General features: G+C 44.2%; 2 pseudogenes; one reads left to right on the top strand and one right to left on the bottom strand.

Annotated features, from left to right (window-relative positions):
* Positions 1–6091: 6091 nt before the first annotated feature.
* LOC143669807 (AP-3 complex subunit sigma-1 pseudogene) lies at positions 6092–18841 on the bottom strand (annotated as a pseudogene).
* Positions 18842–19452: 611 nt separating this feature from the next.
* LOC143669759 (dihydrofolate reductase-like) lies at positions 19453–20028 on the top strand (annotated as a pseudogene).
* The last annotated feature ends 4508 nt before the right edge of the window (positions 20029–24536 follow it).

Below are 24536 nucleotides of genomic sequence, written 5' to 3'. Positions count from 1 at the left end.
TAGTCTTGGCCATCCACACTGCTTGTGAGAATATCAAGAATTCAACTTGGGGAAGTTGAATTTCTCCCCGTTCTCACCATTCCCCAAAGGGGACTTTGCAAATACTTTTCCACTCACTGATCAAATCACTCTGGGATTCATCGGGGCATCACTCTGAACAAACCAACAAAATCTCATGTCCTACCCAAGATTCCAAGTACTTATGGTGTTCAACCAAGCTATCTACGTAAGTTATATTAGGAAATGAACTAGTCAAAATATAAATTTTGTACCAAATAAACATTTTTTGCTTTAGTCTCGCACGTAAGGTGAAATTTTAAAATATTACCATCTATTTTCAGCACCCTGCAGTAATGACATTCCTTTGTTCTTCCTCATGCACAAGCATTTTTAAAATTTGTACATTTAGTCACTATTATTATGCACTCTAGGTATTCCTAGATTATGCCATCTCAATCTTTATCGTCTATCTTTCTTTCTGATTTCATTTATGCCCCCAGCCCTCCTCCCTCTATCATTCTCACATGCAGCTTCATTCAGTGTTTTAACATAATTGTATCACAGTTAGGTAGTATTGTGCTGTCCATTTCTGAGTTTTTGTATCCAGTCCTGTTGCACAATCTGTATCCCTTCAGCTCCAATTACCCAATATCTTACCCTGTTTCTATCTCCTGATGGTCTCTGTTACCAACAAAATATTCCAAGTTTATTCACTAATGTCAATTCTTATCAATAAGACCATGCAGTTTTTGTCCTTTTGTTTTTGGCTAATCTCACTCGGCATAATGTCCTCAAGGTCCAACCATGTTGTTGCATGCTTCATAACTTTATTCTGTCTTACAGCTGCATAATATTCTATCGTATGTAGATACCACAGTTTGTTTAGCCACTCGTCTGTTGATGGATATTTTGGCTGTTCCCATCTCTTTGCAATTGTGAATAATGCTGCTATAAACATTGGTATGCAGATGTCCATTTGTGTCTTTGCCCTTATGTCCTTTGAGTAGATACCTAGTAATGCTATTGCCGGGTCATATAGCAATTCTATATTCAGCTTTTTGAGGAACCGCCAAATTGCCTTCCACAGCAGTTGCACCATTTGACATTGCCACCAACCGTGAATAAGTGTGCCTCTTTCTCCACGTCCTCTCCAGCACTTGTCATTTTCTGTTTTGTTGATAATGGCCATTCCGGTGGGTGTGAGATGATATCTCATAGTGGTTTTTATTTGCATTTCTCTAATGGCCAGGGATGTTGAGCATCTCTTCATGTGCCTTTTGGCCATTTGTATTTCCTCTTCTGAGAAGTATCTGTTCAAATCTTTTGCCCATTTTGTAATTGGATTGGCTGTCTTTTTGTTGTTGAGTTGAACAATCTCTATAAATTCTGGATACTAGACCTTTATCTGATATGTCGTTTCCAAATATTGTCTCCCATTGGGTAGGCTGTGTTTTTACTATCTTGATGAAGTTCTTTGATGTGCAAAAGTGTTCAATTTTGAGGAGTTCCCATTTATTTATTTCTTCAGTGCTCTTGCTTTGGGTGTGAGGTCTATAAAACCGCCTCCAAGTATAAGATTTATAAGATATTATTCAAGACTGTTTTGAGTGAAAGGGTTGCTTCTGAAATATAGATGGGATAGTGAGTGGGAAACTCTGCAGCTGAGTGTGATTATGGTTGAAAGAGGAAGATTAGGGTCCTGCATGTCACCAGAAGGAAAACTAGAGAGAGGATGAAAACTGGGACTGTATAACTTGGTGGAACCTAGAGCGGATGATGACGGTGAAAGTTCTTCCATGAACTAGAACAAACGTACATGATTATTACGAGGTGTTAATAATAGGGGGTATATGGGTAAAATACAATTAGTGCAAACTAAGGTCTATAGTTAACAGTAGCATTGTAATATTCTTTCATTTATGGTAACAAAGGCACTATATCAATGCTAAATGTCAATAATGGGGGATATAGGGATATGGGATTTTTTTTCTTCAGAAGAAAGGAGAGTGTTATATTGACTGTGGTGGTGAAAGCACAACTGTATGTTTATATCAAGAGTCATTTTGATTTTACACCTAGGATGGATTGGATGGTGTGAGAATAAAACTATTTTAAAAAAAGAAAAAGCTAGTGCATGGGTGGAGAGAGAGGGAACCTATGGGAAATGAGCCTGGATGGTGGAGTATGCTTATATAATGCTACATTGTTCAGATTTCAAAATCTAGATAAGTAAGCACCTTCAGAGGATTAACAGCAGCAGTGTGACACGATAACTTTTGTGTTTCAGAAACCTGACGTGTTGCTCCAGGGCTGAGCTTCTTTGTATCGTCTAAGATACAAAAGCGACATAATTGAAGTCAACCTCTAGCCCGGCCGCTGCTGCTGCAAGCGGAGGGGGCTCCTGGGGCGGGGCCTGCCGTTGTCCCCATAACATCAGCTGGTGGCCCAGGGAAGGGGGTCAAAGACAGGTGGGGGGGGGCCAAGATACAGACCATCTTTTGAGAGCATGAGGTTCTAAAGTCATTGGAGAGGAGCAAATCCCATTTGTCAATTACCCTTAAAAAAAATCCCTTAGGCACTGGAAAGCAAGGTAAGTCTCTCAATGAGGCGAGTGCTGCCCGGCTACTGAGCTTGGGTTGAGCCCACACTATGTAGCTGGCTTGGTTTAGGATCTTATTGTAGGAAAAATATCCACTGGCTCTTTATTATTTTTATTATTAAAATATTTTTATTGAGAAATATTCACACCCATACAGTTCAACCATAGTATACTATCAATGACCCACAATATCATCACATGGTCGTGTATCCTTCCCCATGATCATTTTTAGATCGTTTGCATCACTCCAGAAAACGAAATAAAGAGAAAAAGAAGAACCCGTACATCCTGTATGCCTTACCCATCCCTCTCATTGATCCACAGTATTTCAATCTACCCAATTTTTACCCTTTATCTCCCCTTATTATTTATTTATTTTTATCCTTTTTTTTCCCCCACTCCTCTGTCCATACCCTGGATAAAAGGAGTATCAGACACAAGATTTTCACAATCACAAGGTCACACTGTAAAAGTTATATAGTTATACATTCTTCTTCAAGAATCAAGGCTACTGTATCACAGCTTTACAGTTTCAGATACTTCCCTCCAGCCACTCCAATACACCATAAACTAAAAAGGAATATCTATAATGCATAAGAATAATCTCCAGGATAACCTCTTGACTGTGTGAAATTTCTCAGCCACTGAAACTTTATTTAGTCTGTTTCTCTCTTTCCCCTTGTGGTCAAGAAAGCTTTCTCAATCCCATGATGCTGGGTCCTGGCTCATCCCGAGAGTCAAGTCCACGTTGCCAGGGAGATTTATACTCCTAGGAGTGATGTTCCATGTAAGAGGGAAGGCAGTAAGTTCACCTGCCAAATTGGCTTAGAGAGAGAGGGCACATCTGAGCAACAAAAGAGGCTCTCTAAGGGTGACTCTTAGGCATAATTATCAGGAGGCTTAGCTTCTCCTTTGCAGGAATAATCTTCGTGGGGCGAGCCCCAGGGTCAAGGGCTCAGCATACTGAACTGGTTGTCCTCCCTGCGTGAGAATATCAGGAACTCCCCAGATGGGGAAGTCGAATGTTTCCTCCTTTCTCCCCATCCACTGACTCTTAAAACACTGGAAGCAGCTTTGCTAGAAGGAAAGAGGGTGCTGGGAACAACTGACTGGGGAACTGGGAACTTCCCTGCCTCCCGTGAGCAGCATCTGGCCAGGAGCCACCAGGGGAGTTGCCCTTTCTCCCAGCAGGTGCTTCTGCTTCCTGTCACTCTGAGAAGTAAAGCTAAAGAGTTTGTTCCTGCTAAACACAATTTTTATTTGACTAAAAGAAGACTTATACTTTACTTTGTTTTTCTTCATATTATTTATTCCACTAAATATTAATTCTCACTATTAATACTATGATCTCATCAATAAAGATGAGTTGGTACCTTCCTAACCCCCACAGCGCAATTCCTTAGATCTAATATGTCTTCAACAAATATTTGTCTAATATTAAATGGCAATGAATGTAAATGTAGCATGCCAAGACTATAAATGCTGCTCATTTTGCCAGTTACCTTTTGTGATGAAGATGAAACCAGCTGCCCTGGTGAATCTGAGCATGACTAATGAAGTAGTGAAAGAATGCAATCAAACACCTACGGTGGGGTGGACATATTGCCCAAACATCATGAGTTAGCAGACAAAAGTGCCGTCTTTCAGAAGAATATCAAGACTGATGACTTCTAGGTTTGGAAAAAGACCGGAAAGATGGAAGTGCTCCAAAATGTTCACAGTGGTTTGTCAGGGGGCTAGAGATGGATGCTTTCACTTTTCACCATTTTGATTACTTGTGTTTTCTAAACTTCCTACAGAGAACATGGGATTCTCATAAGAAGAAAAATCAACATTTAAAAGAAAAAGATTAACTGCTGGTCTAAGCTTTCTTTTGTCAGATCATAAGAATAGCCAACAACTAGCAAAGCCTTCTAGGTACCAGGTACTTCCACATTTATTATCTCATTTAATCCTCACAATGCCCAAGGAGGGCAGTTACTAGTAGTATCCTCAGTTTAGAGATAATAGAACTAAGGCACAGAGAGGGTGAGTAACTTGCCCAAGCTCACACAGCTAATGAGTGTCAGAGCCTGGATTTGAACCTGGATAGTTTAACACCATAGATGCTACACCTGCCAACTGCCTGGCACTGCCCCTCAGCATTAAGTGGGCTCCTCTTGGTGAGTGGGGCCCTGATAGCCATTGATGTGTGTTCTGAAAGGAGAAAAATGGAGTCTCTGTTATTAACTTCATGCTGATCATTATCAAATTTTGCCCAGGAAAATCAGAGATATGGAAAGGGGGAAATGTGTGATGCTTCTGCTGCTTATGTTTCATATGGCCCTTGAGTCTTATTTCCTGAACCCAAATCAGAAACCATAGTCAAAGAGAGCACTTAAGCATTACAACAGCAGCTTTGGCTTCACAGATTGGGTATCAGAACATGAGATTTCTAGGGCATGAGACTGCAGACCGGAAATTGGAACTCAGTCTGAAAATCCATGAAAATGCCCACACTTATGGAGGTTTAGGTTTCTGGTAAGAGCCCAGCCTACACATCGACATTCCCCTGCCTGTCCATTCTCTCCTGGGATACATGACAGGAAATGTCCTGGAAGATGCTCTACACACTAATTCACAGTCTATGAATAGCCATCTCTAACAGACTAGAGTTCGTGATCACAAAGGCATGCATGGAGGTGCCTGTCTGCCTTTCCTACAGTGCAGAGGTGGCCTGGGGCGGCCCCCCTAAAGTCTACCCTGAGAGTGTTATTCCAAGAGGTGCTTCCAAATCAGAGCCACCTGAGGAGGTCATTCCAGCCCGGGTTTTGGGTTCCACCCACAACGGTGTGCCGGTAAAGGATTAACAGCAACTCTCAGGATGGGGAACCCTGGTTTCCAGGCTTTGCCAGTTTCTGTGGTGTAAATACTTCCATCATGGCCAATTTCAGGCTACCAATGTGAAGTTACTGCAGAGCTGGGAGGAGATGTTCAACAGAGCCCCACTGTGCAGCTTTTTAATTTTTTTTTTTTTGCTTTAGAAGTCCAGTTACCTTGGAGTTTATTTCAACTTAAGAGGAAAAGTTCATAATGTTTTCATGCAATTCGTAAATGGTTCTTTAAGTAAGAATTGTAACAAACAGAATTAAAGAATGCTGATCCATAGAAACACCAATATTTTTTATTAAACACAAAGTAATGTCTCAAACACTTTTCAAAATACTGTAGTAGCCAACACATACAGGCGTGGCTTTAGGTGGGCATAAGAATGCAATTTAGAAAACAAAAGAAATTCATACTGGAACTCCCTAATTTCTTTAAAATCACTGAGCAAGAAAAGCAGCATTGACGTTCACATACTGATTTTACACAACTTCTGTACAGTACAGGACTTTAATCCAAGAGCAAAAGTTAAGGTGATCCGCTTCTATTTTTGGTAAACTGCACGGTAAACTTAGATGATTTTTTTCCCCCTGGATTTTTACATGGAAATGGCTTGTAAAATTTTTTTTATTTAAAAGAGGGTAGGTTTGGCACTTTTATACCAATATCCCCAATTTTAATATTTCTTGGGATCTCAGGAAAATTCGTATTCTTTACAGCATCCAGACATGGGCTGGAGCGCCTGCCAAGCCAGCCTCAGATTTCTCCAGTTTATTTTGTGTGTCAGTTTGGGTAACCCCCTCATTCATGCTGGCCTCCAAAACCGTCCTCCCCCTTCACCATTTCTGCAAGAATACGGCAAACCTTGTCTACAAGGAAAACCAAATCCAGTTCACAGACACTTCCAAAACACTTGTCTAATGTTTCCACGAATACCTGAATCAGCTCTAAAATGCCATGTTCGCTTTCGGAAGAATCCACACAGAAGGCAAAGTATAATGTGGCATAACGTCTATAAATCAGTTGTCAGCGCTTCCTATCCACAATCCTCCTTCCAGGAAATTACGAGCATTTTCATCTCTTTTAGATACCAGGTGGAAGGTCTCTCTCGTGATGTGTTGTAGTGGTTCCTCACGGAAGGGCTGGGGCTGAGCTGAGTGGGTGGGCGCTAAGGGCCCAGCAGGGGAGGGGGTGGGCGTGGGCCCCTTCTAGGCACCTCCCTGATCACCCTTCCCCCCTCCTCCTCCCTCAAGGGCACCTGTGTAGCATTTTTGCCATCTAGATACAATGGATGAAAATAACCTTAAGAGCACTCCTAATAGGAAATGAAAAAATCATTAGAAGTGATAAGTTGTGAGTATTATTAAATGCCTTTGCTTTTAACATAATTTAATTATAAGTTTGTATAACTCAATTTTTAATGATAGCTGTGTTTAACCAACACCCTGATTTCCCCACATTTAATTTTTGCACCCTTGGCTCCAGCTCGCCCACAGTTGCAGAGTGACCCTCTGAAGGGCTGGGGTGGCATCTGCAGTCTAACCAGCGCTTCTAGGGGTTCTCCAGCCCACTGAAGTTTGGTATTTGAGAAACTGGCCCCTAGGCTTTGTTGCCAGGAGCTCGGGGCTGAGACCCCTCAGAATCCCCAGTCCACCTCATACCCACCCACAAGCTCAGCCTCAGTGCTGTGGGGAAGGCAGGCTGGCTAGTTCCAATTTTGCCATCCCCTTCCTAATTCCACTCGATTTTTGCTGTTTTGCACTAGGCGGCTAGTCTGAAAATTAGGTGTGCCTTTCTGATCTAATCCTACCAATAGTACCAGCTCCCAGACTCTCAGGCCTCCAGACATTTAGAACACTGGTGGGCGGGAAACATCATTTCTAAATTCACAGCACTTGCGAAGTGGTTGAATTGGCTGGGTTTTGTCATTGCCAGGCAGTCTATCTGTTGAGTGCCTCTGATACTTTATCTAGGAAGTTTTAGGGAGGGGGAAAAAGAAGATCTGGTCTTTGCCCATCAGAGTGGGGGGAAAAAAGAATATCAAGAGACTATAAGGATCCTTAGCAACGTGGGACATGACTCCTGGGATGAGCCAGGACCCAGCATCATTGGATTGAGAAAGCCTTCTTGACCAAAAGGGGGAAGAGAGAAATGAGACAAAATAAAATTTCAGTGGCTGAGAGATTTCAAACAAAGTGAACAGGTTATCCTGGAGGTTATTCTTATGCATTATATAGACATCCCTTTTTAGTTTATGATGTTTTGGAGTGGCTGGAGGGAAGTACCTGAAACTGTTGCGTTGTGTTCCAGGAGCCTTGATTCTTGAAGATGGTTGTATAATGATATAGCTTTTACAGTGTGACTGTGTGATTGTGAAAACCTTGTAGCCGATGCTCCCTTTATCCAGGGTATGGACAGATGAGTAAAAAAACATAAGGACAAAAAATAAATAAATAATGAGGGGTGGAAATGGGGTAAAAAAAAATTTTTTTTTCTTTTTATATCTTTTTCTGGAGTGATGCAAATGTTCTAAAAATGATCACGGTGATGAATACACAACCATGTGATAATACTGTGAGCCAGTGACTGTATATTTTGGATAGACTGTATGATGCAATAATAATATGCAATAATAATAATGATGTAGATGTCAATAAAAATATTATCTTTAAAAAAGGGACTATAAGGAAAGTATATGAACAAGTCTAAACTACTACTGCTGAGCAAGCTCGAACCCGGTTCCTGGGTCTTTAAGCTTGCAACCCGTGGTTTCCTAGCTTAGGGAATCTTTGGGGAGTCAGCTCCAGGAAGTGATTCCCACAGGTCTGACAAGTCCGTCTCAGGACATCTGGGGGGTTGCCAGGGGTGGGGAGACAGTGGGGAAACTGAGCAGGTGGGGGGGTCTCTTCCGGCCCAGCCCCTGGAGAGGGGTGCCCTCAGGCTCTTCGTACGGGGGTCAGGGGGTGGCAGAGGCTGACTCGCTCCTTCTTACCTGTGGTTTAGAGTGGCTCCAGGGGGCCCTCGGTCAGTCTCAGGTGTGACATTTAGGAGCGGAAGTGGAGGAACCACAGTCACCCTCCCCTGGCTGTCCTCGGGCTGCAGGGACGAATCTACCAGCCGATATTCGGAAGCCCTCTCCATAGGGCAGGGGTGGCCCCTTTCCAGAAGGTGAGTTGTCTGATGTTCCCTCCTCAGGGGCCCCGGATGAGATTTTAATCCAAGCCCTAAAAGGACTAAATGCTTAGGAAATAAATAATGTGCGGTCTCAGCACTGGAGAGGGACGGGAACATCTGGAGGCGGTGACGTGAGAGCTGGCATTGATTGAGCACTCCATGTTTGCGAGGTTCAGGGCTTCACAGGCAGCGTTTTACTTATCCCCACGACAGGGTGGGGCAGGCACGGTGATTGCCTTCTTTTGATACATAAGGAATCCGAGGCTTAAATACACCAATTAGTTTGCCAAATGATAGAATGAAAAATTAAGCCCAATTCCGTCTAACACGGAAGTCCTGGACTTGAATCACTTATGCTACAAAAAGATTTCTTGGCCAGCTGTCACTTTTGCCTCCCCATTTTGCTAAGCCACGTCATTCACTGAGCATGGGGTCCTCCTCCTGGGACCAGAGTCAGAGGGCTAAATGCCTCCAGGAGCAGAGGCCAGGCGTCCCAGGAAGCGTATGCTGGTTTTTGACTGCAAAGTTAGAGACTGCAACAGCAAAGGGGCATTTCTGGGAGGATTATGGGAATTGCCCTAGCCAGGGACACAGTCTCCACCCACTGCACAAATAGAAATGAAAAGGTCTCTCTCAGGATTAACTGGGTTCTTTTCTTTCTAAATCCTTTCTAAATATTAATCTAGGCTCAAAACTCATTGTGGCTTAATTTCCAGTAAACAGATGGGAAAACCATTGCAAATCAGTGACTGCCCCAGCACCTACTCTTGAGAAGGTCTCTTGGCACTCATGGAACCTCCGAGGCAGGTATCATCCAGCTTCATTTTATGGGGAGTTGAGACCTGAAGAACCGATGCCCCTGGTTTAGGATTAATGTCATAGCAAAGACCTGGCCTCCAGACTCAGCTTCCAGTTCTCCTCCCACACTAACAGGCTGCCTATTTTTGGCAGGAGTCCACAGGCCCAGCTCATGCCCCTGCCATCAGACTATCTGTCCTTTTCTCCAGAACAGAGACTAAACTCCATACAAACATGAACTGAGCACCTGCCATGCCCTGGAAACTAAGTTAGGCAGGGGAGGGGCAGGTAACAGGAACAAAGACAGGGCAATGTGTGACACCCCACCTGGGGACCACTGGAGCCCCTCTTCCTGGGCCCTGGCAAGCAGAAACAGGGAGGATGAGATGCTCAGTCATTCATTTATTCATGAAGTTTTTATTCAGCAGCTACTCCATGTTGAATACTGTGCTGGGTCCAGATGAAAAGCAGAAAAAAATGATTGCAGATTCTGATAAGATTCCTAAACGGTGATCTTGGCCTTTCTGAGAAGTTGACATGAATGGAGGACAAAATGATGAGGCGGTGCTTTGCTTTGTTAATGCTGTCAGAAATGCAATGTATCAGAAATGGAACTGCTCTTAAAAAGGGAATTTATTTCAAGTTTATAGTTTCTAAGGCCATAAAAATGTCCAAACTAAGACATCCAGAGAAACATACGTTGGCTCAAGAAAGCCGATGTCTGTCACATGAGAAGGCATGTGGCTGGCGTCTGCTGGTCTTTGTTCCCAGTTCTGTTGCTTCCAGCTTCTGAATCAAGTGGTTTCCTGTAAGCATCTGTGAGCCTTCACTTAGCTCCTCCAGGACACAACTCTGGGCTCTGGCTTGCTCAGCATGTCACGGAAAGGCATATGGTGGCATCTGCTGGGCTCTGCATCTCTAAATGTCCCTTTCTAGGCATCTGCTGTCTCTATGGGCATTCAAAGCATCTCCAAATGTCTGCATCTCTGTCAGCTCTGAAGCACCTGTGTCTCCTGGGGCTTATGCATTTCCAAATGACTGTGTCTGTGTCTGCATCTGAGATTTCTCCAAAAAGTTTCCCCCTTTAAAGGACTCTAGCAAACTAATCAAGACCCACCTTGAATGGGTGAAGTCACATCTCCAACTAATCAAAAGGTAACACCCACAACTGGGCATGCCACACCTCCGTGGAGATCATCTAATCAAGGGTTCCACCCTACAAGATGGAATTAGGACTAAAAGAAACGTGGCTGCCTCCACAAGATAGGATCAGGAAAAAGGACACCCTTCTCTGGGGTACATAACAGCTTCAAACTGGCACAGACGGCTAGATGTGGAAAGATATGGTAAGGATTGGGGGCCTGGGAGACAGATTATGGGCAAAAGAAGCAGTGAGTGTGAAGGCTGAAGTAGGGACATGTGTGACGTGCTGCTAGAACCCAGCAAAGGCCAGTGTGGCAGGAGCTCTGTGAGCCAAGTGGATGTGAGACCAGGTAAGGCCATGGAAGTGGGTGGTTGCTGTTCAGGAGCCTCTGGAAATTTGGATTAGAGGGTTGGGTTTCTTGTCACAGCTTTCTTTTCCTGAGGCCTGGACAGCTGGTCCAAAGTATATGCTTAAAAGATTACTTTTAACTGTTGTTCTAGTTTTCTAGCTGCTGGAATGCAACACACCAGAGATGGATTGGCTTTTAATAAAAGGGGGTTTATTTTGTTAGTTCTTCAGAGGAAAGGCAGCTAACTTTCAACTGAGGTTCTTTCTTACATGGGAAGGCAAAGGATGGTCTCTGCTGGCCTTCTCTCCAGGTCTCTGGGTTCCGACAACTTTCCCTGGGGTAATTTCTTTCTGCACCTCCAAAGGCCTGGGCTGCAAGTGCTGAGATGAGGAATGCCGAGCTGCTTAGGCTGTGCTACATTGTGCTCTCTCATTTAAGCACCAGCCAATTATGTCAAACGTCATTCATTGCAGCAGGCACGCCTCCTAACTGACTGCAGATGTAATTAGCAACAGATGATGTTCACATACCATTGGCTCATGTCCACAGCAACAGAACTAGGTGCCTTCACCTGGCCAAGTTGACAACTGAATCTAACTACCACAACTGTTTAAAATGGCACAACAACAACAACAGAAGTATGCTCTATGCATCAGATTACATGTACAGGAATGACAAGCCTTGTTAGCAATTGTCCCAAACTGGATACAACCCAAATATCCATGGATGATAAATTAACAAGAAAAATAATGGCTACAATGGAAAGGGGGAGAAAAGATTACTGTGGCTATTGGAAGGAATGGATGGGGCAGGGATAGGGAGGTAGGACACCCAGCTCAGGAGTTTCTTGCAGTTGAGTTGCTGTTGCTCTGTCTGGGGGTTGTTGGTGGAGATGGTAAGAAGTAAAGGAATTCAAAGTGTGTTCTTTGAAGGCTGAGCTGCAGGACCTGCTGGTGGGCTGGAATAGAGGGCTGAGTAGTACTGGGTTGAATAGTGACCTTTCCCCCAACCCCAAATTCATATCTGCCTGAAACCTCAGAATGTGACCTCATTTGGAAATAGGGTCTTTGTAGATGCAATTAGTTAAAAATCTCCAGATGACGTCATCCTGGATTTGGGATGAGCCCCAGATCCAATAACTGGTGGGCTTGTAAGAGGAGAGGGCACAGAGACATACATGGATAAAAAGACAATGTCAAGACAGAGGCAGATTGGAATGATGCTGCCACAAGCCAAGGAAGCCTTGCCTGGGGCCACCAGAAGCCGGGAATAGGCAGGGAAATGTTCTCCCCTACAGTCTTCTGAGAGCATGGCCTTACTGATACTTTGATTTCAGATTTCTAGCCTCCAGAATGGTAAGATAATAAATTTCTGTTATTTTAAGCCACCTGGTTTGTGGTACCTTTGTTAGAGCAGCTCTGGGAAACTAATGCAGACGGTGACAGGCAGGGTCTTGGCCTTAGCCACTGGGGAAACAGTGACAATATGAACCAATATGGGTGTTAGGCAGAACCCCTTCCCCCGTGATGTGACCACCCTTAGCAAATACTACAACAAGCTTCTCCCACCCAGGATTTCCAAGAGACCCACTGAGCCCACCCCAGCCCACATCCTCTTTCCCTCCTGCAGCTGTAATCTTGTGATAAGCTCCCCTTACCCAACATCTGCCCTCCAGCAATTGCAAACCTGTATGACTTTGTGACGTTTACATTTTAAACCCTGCCAATGAAAACCTGCCAACTCCCCACTTAGCTCTCCGCTTCTAAACCAACCAATGAGAATGTGCCAATTTCCTGTAACCAAACTAGACAATGAAAATCCACCACCTCCCATTCCCTATTTCTCACTGATATAGTTTGCAAAAGCTGCCACAATGCAATATACCAGAAACAGAACAGATTTTAAAAAGGAGATTTTATTAAGTTGCTAATTTACAGTTCAAAGACTGTGAAAAAGTCCAAATTAAAGCAAGGCTATAAAAATGTCCAATCTAAGACATCTAGGGAAAGATACCTTGGGTCAAGAAGGCCAATGACATTCAGGGTTTCTTTCTCAGCTGGAAAGGTACATGGTGAGATGTTCTAGTTTTCTCTTCAACAGTTTCCCTAGGATTCTGTGCATTCTGTTGGCTCTTGTGACTCTCAAGCTTTTGCCAAAATCGTTCCCTCCAAAAGGGCTCCAGTAAGCAACCCTACCTTGAATGGGTGGATACACATCTTCATGGAAACCATCTAATCAAAAGTTATCACTCACAATTGGGTGGGTCATCTCTCCATGGAAACAATATAAAGGCTCCCAACAGCAATACTGAATGAGGATTAAAGGACATGGCTTTTCTGGGGACACATGGATTCAAACCAGCACACCTGCCAACCATCTTATATAATCTGAACCCCTTCGCCTGTTTGGGGCCATCACCATGTTAGGCTTCAGCCAGGCTATGCATAGCCTCCCAATAAAGCTCCTTTGATCGTGTTTTGGTCTCTTCTCCTCCTTCCTGGTCAAAACACCTATCAATGGGAAAGACCTGAGAAGAAGAGAATGTAGAGAAGAATTGGGAATTCTATTTGGCCATGTTACATTTGAGATCCTAGCAGACCCTGAATTGGTATGTCAAGTAGTTGACCAAATAAATGAGTCTGGGCTCAGAGATCCAAGTTGGAGATATAAGTTGGGAGCCATTAGGTTGAGGTGCCATTACTGAGGGATTCTGAGAGAGAGGACACAGTTCAGGGACAGAAGAGAGCTCACAATCCAGCTCTGAGGAACGTCAACATTCTGGAAAGTGGAGAGAAGGAGGAGTCTGCAGAGGTGACCAAGAGAGAAGCACAAGGGGGAAATCAGACATGGGGTCACAGAAACCAGAAGAGGAAAATATTTTGAGACTGGTGGTATGATCCACTTGCCTACTGCTGCTGAGAGGTGGAGTAAGAGGAATCCAGAGAAGATTCCTGAACATAGCAAAGGCCTGATCTCCCATTCCTTGTGAAGGAGCATATACTTTGCTCTACAGGGAAGGGGGAGCTGCGGGGGTTGTGATATGGGAGATTGACATTATCAGCTCTGAGTTGAGAATGAATTAAAGGGAGAGAGAACAGTGAGATGTCTTTAATTAGTGAAGCTGAGTCCAGGAGGGTCTAAGTGCTATGAAAATGAAGAGGCAGGAACAGATGGTGCAGGGGAATCGCTAGGACCTGGTGACCCATAGGATGGACAGGGAGAAATTTCAATAGGAATGAATGGTGATGTTCTCAGCCCAGATGGGAACCAGTGGAAAAGCAAACAGGTTTGGGGTGGGGAGGGGAGGTGGGGGATGCATGTAATGAGCTTTGTCTTGTCTACATTGAGTTGTTCAGTTGCCTATGCCTATCCCTGTGGCTTTATGGACCTGGTGTTCCTGGGAGAAGCTGTGGCTAGAGATAGGGTTTTGAGAGAGATCAGTAGATAACAGTTGAAGCCCTGGGCTGGATGAGATTATTCACGGAGAAGAAGAAGAACAAGAAAAGCAGAGGGCTAAGGTGGGCACTTCCACAATGGACACAATGCCCAGGCCTCTTCAAGCTTCTTCAGTAGATTAGCCGAATTAGTGGGATTGTCTTTGCTCAGGGCAGTGCCTTTGAGATCTCCTTCAAACTCTCCTGATTCTTCAGTGACTCTCTACAAGCCTGAGTAGGGACTCCTCCTGGCAAGTTCTGGATTTGGTCAAGAAGGCTTGGGGCTCCCCACATTGGGTACATCAAATGCTCCGATCTTGGGGAACTCTGGACTTCCATGGAGGTCTTATTAACAGACTGGGCTCTGGTCCTGCTTTCCAGAATGACTAAAGGAGCCATCAGCCCAAAGACTCTGGGAACATTTTAGCTTCAGCCAGGAGTTGAGAGATGAGGAATTTCTGGGAACAAAACATAAAATTTTACTTTGCATCATTATCAGTGTTGCATTTGGGTTGGGCCAATAGATCTGAACCACTCACTATATTGCACAACTCCAGGGGGCATCATTTACATAGAATGCAATGCAAATGTTGCTTCCTAGAATCCAGGAGCTCTGCAGGCCTAGTCATTCTGTCCTTTCTCTTTAAACAAAAACTTATGATATAGAAAATATGAAGAGCTATCCATCCCTTGGTCAACCAATATTTATTGAACATTTCCTGCCAGCCATAGTGCTAGGCTCTGGGCATAACAGCACTGAGCAAAGGTCCCTGCCCTCAGGGAGAATGGAGTCTAGTGGATTTGGATGGAAACTACACATTTCAATGCCCAAATAAAACCCATATGTAGAAAAGAAATCATGGCATCAAGTGCCTGTGAGGTTAGCAACCCAGCCAGGTCCTGGCAGGGTCATTACACTCAGGCACTTGACAGAGAGAGACAGGGAAATCTCCGCCATCCAAGGTGGCACCTCCTGAAGCTGCAGAAGAGAGCCTTCTCTCTCGGACATGCCACATGGAGCTGGGCTCAGGGAAAACTGTGCTTCCATCCGGCCTGACTCCCCAAATGCCGAGGTATATGGGGAACAGCAGAGGAGCTCAGGTCACATTCTTACAGAACTTTCCAGAACAACATGGAGCCTTCCTGGAGACCCATCAGAGCCACAGGCTGTATCACAGAGGCTTCAGAGTCCACCTGGAGTCATGTAGTTCCAACTGAAGCCCATGCAAAGCGCTGCCTCGAGATGAAATGGTTGGATTTGGGATGGCAGGAAGGTCTGGGGCTGGGGTGGGGGGCAAGGGCTTGAGTCGTGGGCCTCACCATTAATGTGCACCTGTGGTTGCCAGGTACACATGTATCCCTCCACACAAAGGCTCTTTGTTTTCACAACAGATTTGTTCCATTCTGGTTTCCGGAAAACAGTGTGCTTGAGATTACAGTTTGAAGGGGATTTCTCTCACAAATTCCCCTGCAAAGGAAATCGTTGGATCACAGTGATTTTTGTTGTTTGTTGCTGAGGTCTTTTCTTTCATAAACTCCTTGTTATCTGTCAATACACCTGCTTCCCACTCAGAGGCAGTTACTTCCCTTGGCTGTAATAGAGAGGGATTGGTGAGGGCAGTGGGGAGGGAGAGCAAGTCTACCACTTCCCCACCCCCCACCCCCACCCCCTGCCACACACAGACACACACACACACACTGGCCCCAGAGCCTGCCAGGACAAAGCTGCCCTGGGCACTTGCCAAAAGGGACACTCACCTGACATTCATGAAAATGGTCTCATTTCAGAAACATTGCATGGATTTTAGCTCCCAAGAAATGATTTTTTTTTTCCAGAAATCAAAGATTTATTTAACGGAAATGGAAGAGCTTGGGATCAGTAATTACAAAGACCTGGATCAAATCTTAACTCTGCTATTTATGACCCATGTGGCTTTAGAAAACTAACTTCCCTGAACTTCAGTCTCCTCATCTGGAAAACAGTGATAATAATGACAATACAACTGCACTCAGGGTGGTAAGAAGACTAGGGATCTATGAAAATCTCAGAGTACACAGTACCCTCTCAATCAATGACTTACTAATTTTATTCTGTATTTTGTTTTTCAAACCCACTTTCAGAGGATGATGTGAAACTGCATTTCTTCTGCAGTTGGGTTAGTTGTTATTGTATACTGGCTGATACAGATGCCCTTTCCAAAGTCTTTATGCAACTGGATTTTTCTAAAATTGGGCCTTGTGCCATCAGAAAGAAATCAGCAGACAGACTTGACTCAGCTTGCTTGCCTGTGAACTATTTTTTCCCCTTGGATGCTAGGGAATGCTTCTTTTCTGGGGTTGCTCCTCTTTCACTCTGTGCCATCCATGCCAGTTTTGTGTAGCTGCCTCATTTGCCCTTAGATTAAGAGGACCAGGTACTCTGATCATCAACTGTGGTCCTGTGGCCACCAGCCCAGCTGCTGGCACACCTGGCTGAGGCTGGGAGGCTGTATCTAGAGCTAGTGTTACTTGGCCAAGTTTCCCTCAGATCCTACTTTGGGAGGGGGCTATAGATATGATCAAAACTCAGATTCCACCACTCTTAGCTTGAAGGAAAACTTTGCTTCTAAGAAGAGGAAAATTGATTAAAAACATTTCAAATATGAGTATTCTGCCTCTGTCCCTGGGTTTTTTTTTCATCCCATCCATCCATCCATCCATCCATCCATCCATCCATCCTTCCATCCATCTATCTATCCATCTATCCATCTATCCACCTATTCATCTAATCCTCTAACTATCCATCTCTCTGTTCCTGTACCAAGTATCCCATGTTGAGTGCCTATAGCAATCTATCAGGCACACAAGACACGGGTATCAGTAATGAAGTCTCACAGTCAAGTAGGGGACCATTAGAGGAGGCAGTCAAGGAAAGAGGCAATTATAATGCACTGTGGTAAGTGTGGGGCAAGGGAAGGAAGAACACTTGCTGAGGGCACACATCCTGGGCCTGTCTGGAGTTGATGAGGTTTCATGGCCATGCAAAGCACTATGGGAGTCAACCAGGCTAAAGAGGAGGGAACAGGCGACCCAGGCAAGAGGAACAGCATGTATGAGGCCCAGAGGCCACAGGTCACTGCAGGTTCCTAGGCTGGAGAGGCATGGCTGCCTCAAGGGGAGGCATCCTTATCTTTTTTGAGACATGAACCCATTTTGCAACTGGATAAGACCCATAGATCCTTTTTCAGAATAAAGTTTTTACATGCATAAAACAAAATGAAACAGGGTGGAGTTTGCCTGCAAGCCTGGGGGAGGGAGGAGAGAATCCCAGCATTTCTGCCTTTGGTTGTTCTATGCCCTGATCGCAAATTGCCTCCCCAACTGACATTCCTAATGCAGACACAATGTTTCCTTATTATACTTCCCAAGAAACACAAATAACCTTCAAGCTGCCAGGAGCAATGGTTCATATAAAGAAAGGTGAGCTGACACAGGAGGAAAATGAGCTGCTGGAAGTCATTGGGGGAAGGTATGGGTGCTGGGCTGTGAAGGGGGTGCAATCAGCCTGGCAGGGGGGTGGGGGGATGCTCACAGCACGCATGCTTCATAGTCCCTTGGCTGTGGCTCTGTGGGGTTGGAAGCCTCATGCTGGAATTAGCTATATCGTTTAGGTCTGGAACTGGTTGCAGGGGCAGAGAGGTGGGCAGGGAGAAAAACTTCCCAGGAGTGGGGCTTGACTTTCGAATCTGGTCCTCTAAATCAGCTTATGAAAATCTGCATATTTCCGGGCTCCACCCCCTGGGGTGTGGACTCCTGGGTGGACATTTTTCAAAACTCCTCAGTTGAGGTTAACCAGGCTCCTTTTTGGCAATGGTGGCTTGGTAGATTCACATTCTTAGGCGGATGTTTAAGTGGCCGTTTAGCCTTCTGAAGGTCAAAAGATCTGGATCCCATGCCCATCCCCACCCCCCCTTAGGTTCCCACTCACCAAAAAAAGTTTTGTTTGTTTGTTTTTTCAAGAATAAGGTCTGTAATTTGCCACGTCAAGCTTCCTTCCAGAGCCCCTGATTGCCGCCAGAACCTGCGTGCAGAGGGAAGACGGCAACTGCGCACCTCCTAGCTTTCCCTTCCACCCTCCTCACACGTGTCCCACTCCCACCTCACTGGGTCGTAAGGAGAGAGACTGGGAGACCCGGGCACTGAGGGTGGGGGGTGGGGGCGGCCTGCTTGTGGTCGGAAGCCAGAAGCCACAACTGCCCCTCAGGCCCGGAGGGCAGGTTCCAGGGCAGTGCCCGTGACCCAGCAAGTGACACCAGCTTTTGCATCGTCACAGCGGGGGAGTGGGGATGCGGAGCCCGTGGGCCTGGCTAATGTGCTTGTATTAAGCTTAGGGATGAAAACAGCCAAGTCCGCCCGCGCACCACTGAGAAGCGGCTCATGGCAGCGCAGGACTCACGCAGCGTCCGGTCCACGTTGCAGCCAAGTGGCCAGGCTCCCATCTGCACGCCGGCAGAGAAAGGCAAAGTTCTCCTCCGTACCGAGGAGGAAATGTAAAGAAGAAATTCACATTTGAACTCATGAGCTGAGCGCACTCCATCTGATCGCAACAATTCCGGCTAAGTCAAATATAAGAATATTTGTCATGAGTGTTCTCTGCTTAGAATTGAGGGAGGTTGAGTTGGTGTTTTTATTGTTTGTGCCATATGCTTCTCGCTGGCACATTTGGCTTTGCAAAGACTGTTCTGCCTCCCCCTGGGTGATTTTCCCTACTTTCCTTCACTGCAGGATTCAGTTCAGCAAACATGCCAGTCATAGTTGTGTGACAGTTACTGGGCTGGGCAAAAAGGACACAAAAGATCAGCTCCCAATCCATTAGGGACTCAGATTATGTTTTAAACAGTCCAGAGCTCTGTATAATATCCTCTCAAAGTGTAAATAAGTAAACAGTTTTATAAGTTTGGTCCCCAGAAGCGGGGAGGCAATCCTTGGATATATTCTTAGGTGTCTGCCAGTTTTTCTTTTGAATATTATATAATAATTAATATGAATTTATTCTGAATATTATATAACAAAGAATTAATATGAGTTTTAAAAAAAATGACGTAGGGTATTGGCTGCCGCTGTCATCATGGTTTGTCTGCTCAGTTGCATTGTCACTGTGTCCCAGAGACCTACCCTGGCCCCCCCTTCACGAAAGAATTCAGGATTTCCAAAGAATGGCCACAGCCTCCTCAATTGGGGTAAATAGAATTTGTAATTATGGATAGAATGACTTGGTTCTCCATTTCCGAGAAGACTCAGTCTTTAAAGGACAGAATTAATTTAGTTCTTAGTAGACACCTCAAGGAACCCCCACAAGGAATGCATGTCTTGCCAGAGGTCTGGATGATGCCTTAAAACTTCTTAAGCAACCAAAATGAGCAAAGAAAGTAGACGTGCTTTGGAGAGTGGGAGGCAGCTCTGTTTATAAGGAAACCATGAATCAGCCAGGCCGTTGTAAACAGTTTGTGACAAGGAACATGCAGGAATTTGAAAGCGACGCGTTTTTTTCCCCAGAAATTGAGGTAGAGAAATATCAACTTCTCCCCAAATATCCAGAGGTTCTTTCTGATGTCCAGGAAGAGAAAGGCATTAAGTACAAATTTGAAGTGTCTGAAAAGAATGATTAATGTGCTCATATTTCCTTCCAAAAAGTTATGTATTTTTACATTAGAAAAAAGACATTTGTTGACTTTAGATCTATAGGTAATAGTTTGCAAGCATGGTGTTTTTATTCTCCATTGATCTTAACTAGACTGTGTCAGATACCACTTGTGAAATAGTTCTTGCTACAACTGCTTTAATGCCTGTGCCTCAAGGGTCGCTGTTGGCTCCCCAGTCCCTGCCCGGGGAGCATGGCTATCAAGACAGCCAGAGGTGGGGGGTGAGGGTGGCTTAGCGGTAGAATTCTCGCCCGCCATACAGGAGACCCAGGTTCGATTTCCAGTCCATGCATTTCCCAAAAAACAAGCATAACAAGCAAAACAAACAAACATGATTCAACAAATGGTGCTGCAAAATGGTGCAAAAAAATGGTTACTCGCATGGGAAAATAATGAAATACAGCATACAAAAAAAAGAAAAAGATAAGAAAGAAAGAAAGCCAAAGCTGGAGAGATCCTGGTAGCCTGAGCTGAAGCCAGGGCCGGTAGAGACAGATGAGTTCAAAGGGCAGGAAGGGTTCACAAACAGAAGAATTACAACTCATATTTTAAAAGAAAATTGGATCAAAATAAGGACTGTAGATCATCCTGGTCATATCATTCTTCTGGAAAAAATTCTATTCAGACAACTAGGAAATCAGTAACTTGAGACCTCTAGGATATTCAGTAGGGGAAGGAGAGGTAGGTGGGAGGCAAGTTTCTGAGGGTTAAAAGAGGAGAAAAAGTCTGAGACCTTTAAAAATCGTTTCTCATTTTCAGTGAGGTTCAAAGAGTTGTGACATTCTAGAACAAGAATACGCTGCTCTTTTTCGAAAGAGTTCAGTCTAATAACAAGCCTAATGGCTAAAATTAAACTCAAAGAGGTAATGAATTGAGAATGGATATTGCTAGTAAACCAAAATTAGTATGTTAGAAAATAACCTTCACAAACTTAAAAAATGAAACTTACAATATTTTTTACTCATCATGTTAGCAAAAATTTAAATTATCATGATAGCCAAGAAAATAACATTTTCAGTGTTATGAATTGGTATAGCCATTTTAGAGTACAAATTAGCAATATCAATTAAAATTCAAAATGTTATCTTTGGAACTCAGAGTTTGCATTTGTAGAAATTAATCCTGAACAACAACAAAAAAAAAGTGTCAAGAGTATTCATTGAAAGCTTTTTAAAAATAACAGTTTGGAACTTCTTATATAAGATTCTACAAGGGTTCCATGTACTAGGGTAACTTTCTAGAAACCTACAACCTCCCAATGGGTCCCTAGACCAGGTAAGTGCTGAAATGCAGAGGGACCAGCCTCTCCAGAACATCAGCTAATTCCACCTTCCTACCCCGTATTATCGACAGCCCCTTTCAACATGAAAAAGTTAGAATGGCAATAGCCCAAATACCCCTAAAGAGTGGGAGAAAGACCAAAGACGATGGTGGAGTTATACAGAGAAGGTAGGCTTTAACAAATGAGTATGAGTGCTGAATCATTATATTGATATTTCTTTTAGTCTCCAGTATCTTAGAGCAGCTAGAAGTAAACACCTAAAATTGTGGAAATGTAACCCATGCCAAAGTCAGGAAATGTGTTAGACAACTAATTGCTGCGATATGCTTTGCAATTCATTGCTTTTTTGCATATACGATATTTTTCACAAAAGAAAAAAAAGAGAAAGAGGAGTGTAACAGAGAAGATAGGATTTAACAAATGAGTATGATGGTGAATCACTCTCTTGGTATTTCTGTTGGTCTCCAGGTTCTTGGAGTGGCTAGAAGAAAAAATGAAAAATCATGGACTTGTAACCCATACAAAACTTTAAAATCTGTTCTATAACTACTTCTTTAAATGTACTTGGAAATTTATTGCTTTTTTTATATCACAATAAAAAAAGTTAAAAAAAGGTAACAGTTTGGAAACAGCCAAGTGTTGATCCATAAAAAAAACTATCTTACCAATGTATCTATAAAATGTAATATTCTACGGCAGTTAAAATGATTGAGGTACTGGCAAGGAAAAATGTCAAAGTGTTAACAAAATGTCACTTAACAAAATTTTAAGTGAGAGAAGCGACTTGTATATAATAGCTAAAATTTTTAACAAGTATTAATATGTACACCACCACCATCCCCAAAATGAAATAAAAGTCTACGTAGGATTACAAAAGAAGCCAATTACATTGAAATACAATTATCAAAAAATTTGTAAAGGATAATGGGTGTGCTTCTTTACTAACATATTACTTAATTAGCAGCAGCTCTGCAAGTATAATAGTTTCTAAACGGTGGTAAATGTAAATCTTTCCAGATATCAGAAACAACAGCAAAATAGTGTGAAAACATCTATGGTTTTCTCTGTCAAACTACAAGGGCTGAAAAGCCACTTTGGTTTTGTGCCCACATTCATTCTTAAATGAAATGCTCACTTTCAGTTAAAAGCAAGTGGAAAGGCTCCCGCCGCCAGCCAGCTAGCCCTCCTCTCCCTCTTTCCCCGCCGGCGGCGTTCCAGCCACCAGCCAGCCAGCCCTCCTCTTCCCCCTTCTCCGTCGGCGGCGCTCTTGCCGCCATCTTGCCCTTCCCTTTCGCCTTCTCCTCTGGTGGTGCTCCAACCACCATCTTATCCTTCCCTTTCGCCTCCTGCTCCGGCGGCTCTCCAACCATCACCATGCCCTCTTCCGCCTTCACCAGCTCCTCCGCCACCGTCCTTGACAGCCTTGCCACCCTCACCTTTCCTCCTCCAGAACAGCTACTGGGGGAGTGGAGACAATACAGAGCAGCTCCCGGAGCCACGAAGGAGATCAAAGGGATGGCGTACCCCATCCTGGAACGGCTGACTGTCTGGGACAACCAGCTCCGGTGAGATCGCCGAGGGGTGCGGGCTTTTCCGGGCAGGACGGCAAGTGGCCGGAGTCCCTCCCTTCCTCCTTCCCAGGCCAGCTAGCAGAATTGGGCAGGCGGTCCCCTTGGGCCGCGGTGGCTGGCGCCCCCACCACGCGAGGCCCCCCAGACCAACTGAGAGAGTTGGGTCGGAAATCTCCAGACCGCGGAGAACAGTGACCGGGGGGGTCCCTTCCAAACACGTGACTCCCCGGTCCGGCTGGGAACGGTGCACTCTCCCGGGCTGTGGCGGCTGGCGCCCTCCCGCCACGCTTGGCACCCCGGGCCGACTAGGAAATTCGGACGGGCGCTCTCCCAGGCTGCGGCAGCTGGCGACCCTCCCCACGTTTGGACCCCCGGGCCGGCTGGCACTTTTCCAAGCCGCTTCGGCTGGTGAACCTCCCCCACAGTGAGAGTTTTCCAAAGTTAAAGGACCCACAGCACTTTTTACTGGTGGAACCCCAAGACAAACGTGTGCCACGAACGCCACCTACTGGGCAGGATAAGAAAAACAGAACCCAGAGATATCACAGAAAAATCTTTCAACCTGTTGGGTCCAACACCCAGGGAAATCTGACTAAATGCCCAGACGCCAGCAGAAGATAACGGATCACGCTCAGAAAATTGAAAATATGGCCCAGTCAAAGGAACAAACCAATAGGTCATATGAGATACAGTAGCTGAAACAACTAATGCTGAATATACAAACCGAAATGGAAAACCTCTTCAAAAACGAAATCGATAAATTGAGGGAGGACATGAAGAAGACATGGGCTGAACATAAAGAAGAAATAGAAAAACTGAAAAAACAAATCACAGAGCTTATGGAAGTGAAGGATAAAGTAGAAAAGATGGAAAAAACAATGGATACCTACAATGATAGCTTTAGAGACAGAAGATAGAATTAGTGATTTGGAGGATGAAACATCTGAATTACAAAAAGAAACAGAAACTATAGGGAAAAGAATGGAAAAATTTGAACAGGGTATCAGGGAACTCAAGGACAATATGAAGCGCACAAATATACATGTTGTGGGTGTCCCAGAAGGAGAAGAGAAGGGAAAAGGAGGAGAAAAACTAATGGAAGAAATTATCACTGAAAATTTCCCAACTCTTATGAAAGACCTAAAATTACAGATCCAAGAAGTGCAGCACACCCCAAAGAGATTAGACCCAAATAGGCGTTCTCCAAGACACTTACTAGTTAGAATGTCAGAGGTCAAAGAGAAAGAGAGGATCTTGAAAGCAGCAAGAGAAAAACAATCCATCACATACAAGGGAAACCCAATAAGACTATGTGTAGATTTCTCAGCAGAAACCATGGAAGCTAGAAGACAGTGGGATGATATATTTAAATTACTAAAAGAGAAAAACTGCCAACCAAGACTCCTATATCCAGCAAAATTGTCCTTCAAAAATGAGGGAGAAATTAAGACATTCTCAGACAAAAAGTCACTGAGAGAATTTGTGACCAAGAGACCAGCTCTGCAAGAAATACTAAAGGGAGCACTAGAGTCAGATACGAAAAGATAGACGAGAGAGGTATGGAGAAGAGTGTAGAAAGAAAGAAAGTCAGATATGATATATATAATACAAAAGGCAAAATGTTAGAGGAAAATATTAT

The sequence above is a fragment of the Tamandua tetradactyla genome, chromosome 26 (assembly GCF_023851605.1).
Source record: "Tamandua tetradactyla isolate mTamTet1 chromosome 26, mTamTet1.pri, whole genome shotgun sequence".
Lineage (NCBI taxonomy): Eukaryota > Metazoa > Chordata > Mammalia > Pilosa > Myrmecophagidae > Tamandua > Tamandua tetradactyla.
The sequence above is the reverse complement of the archived record's forward strand: the minus strand, read 5'-3'. Positions and strand labels throughout refer to the sequence as shown.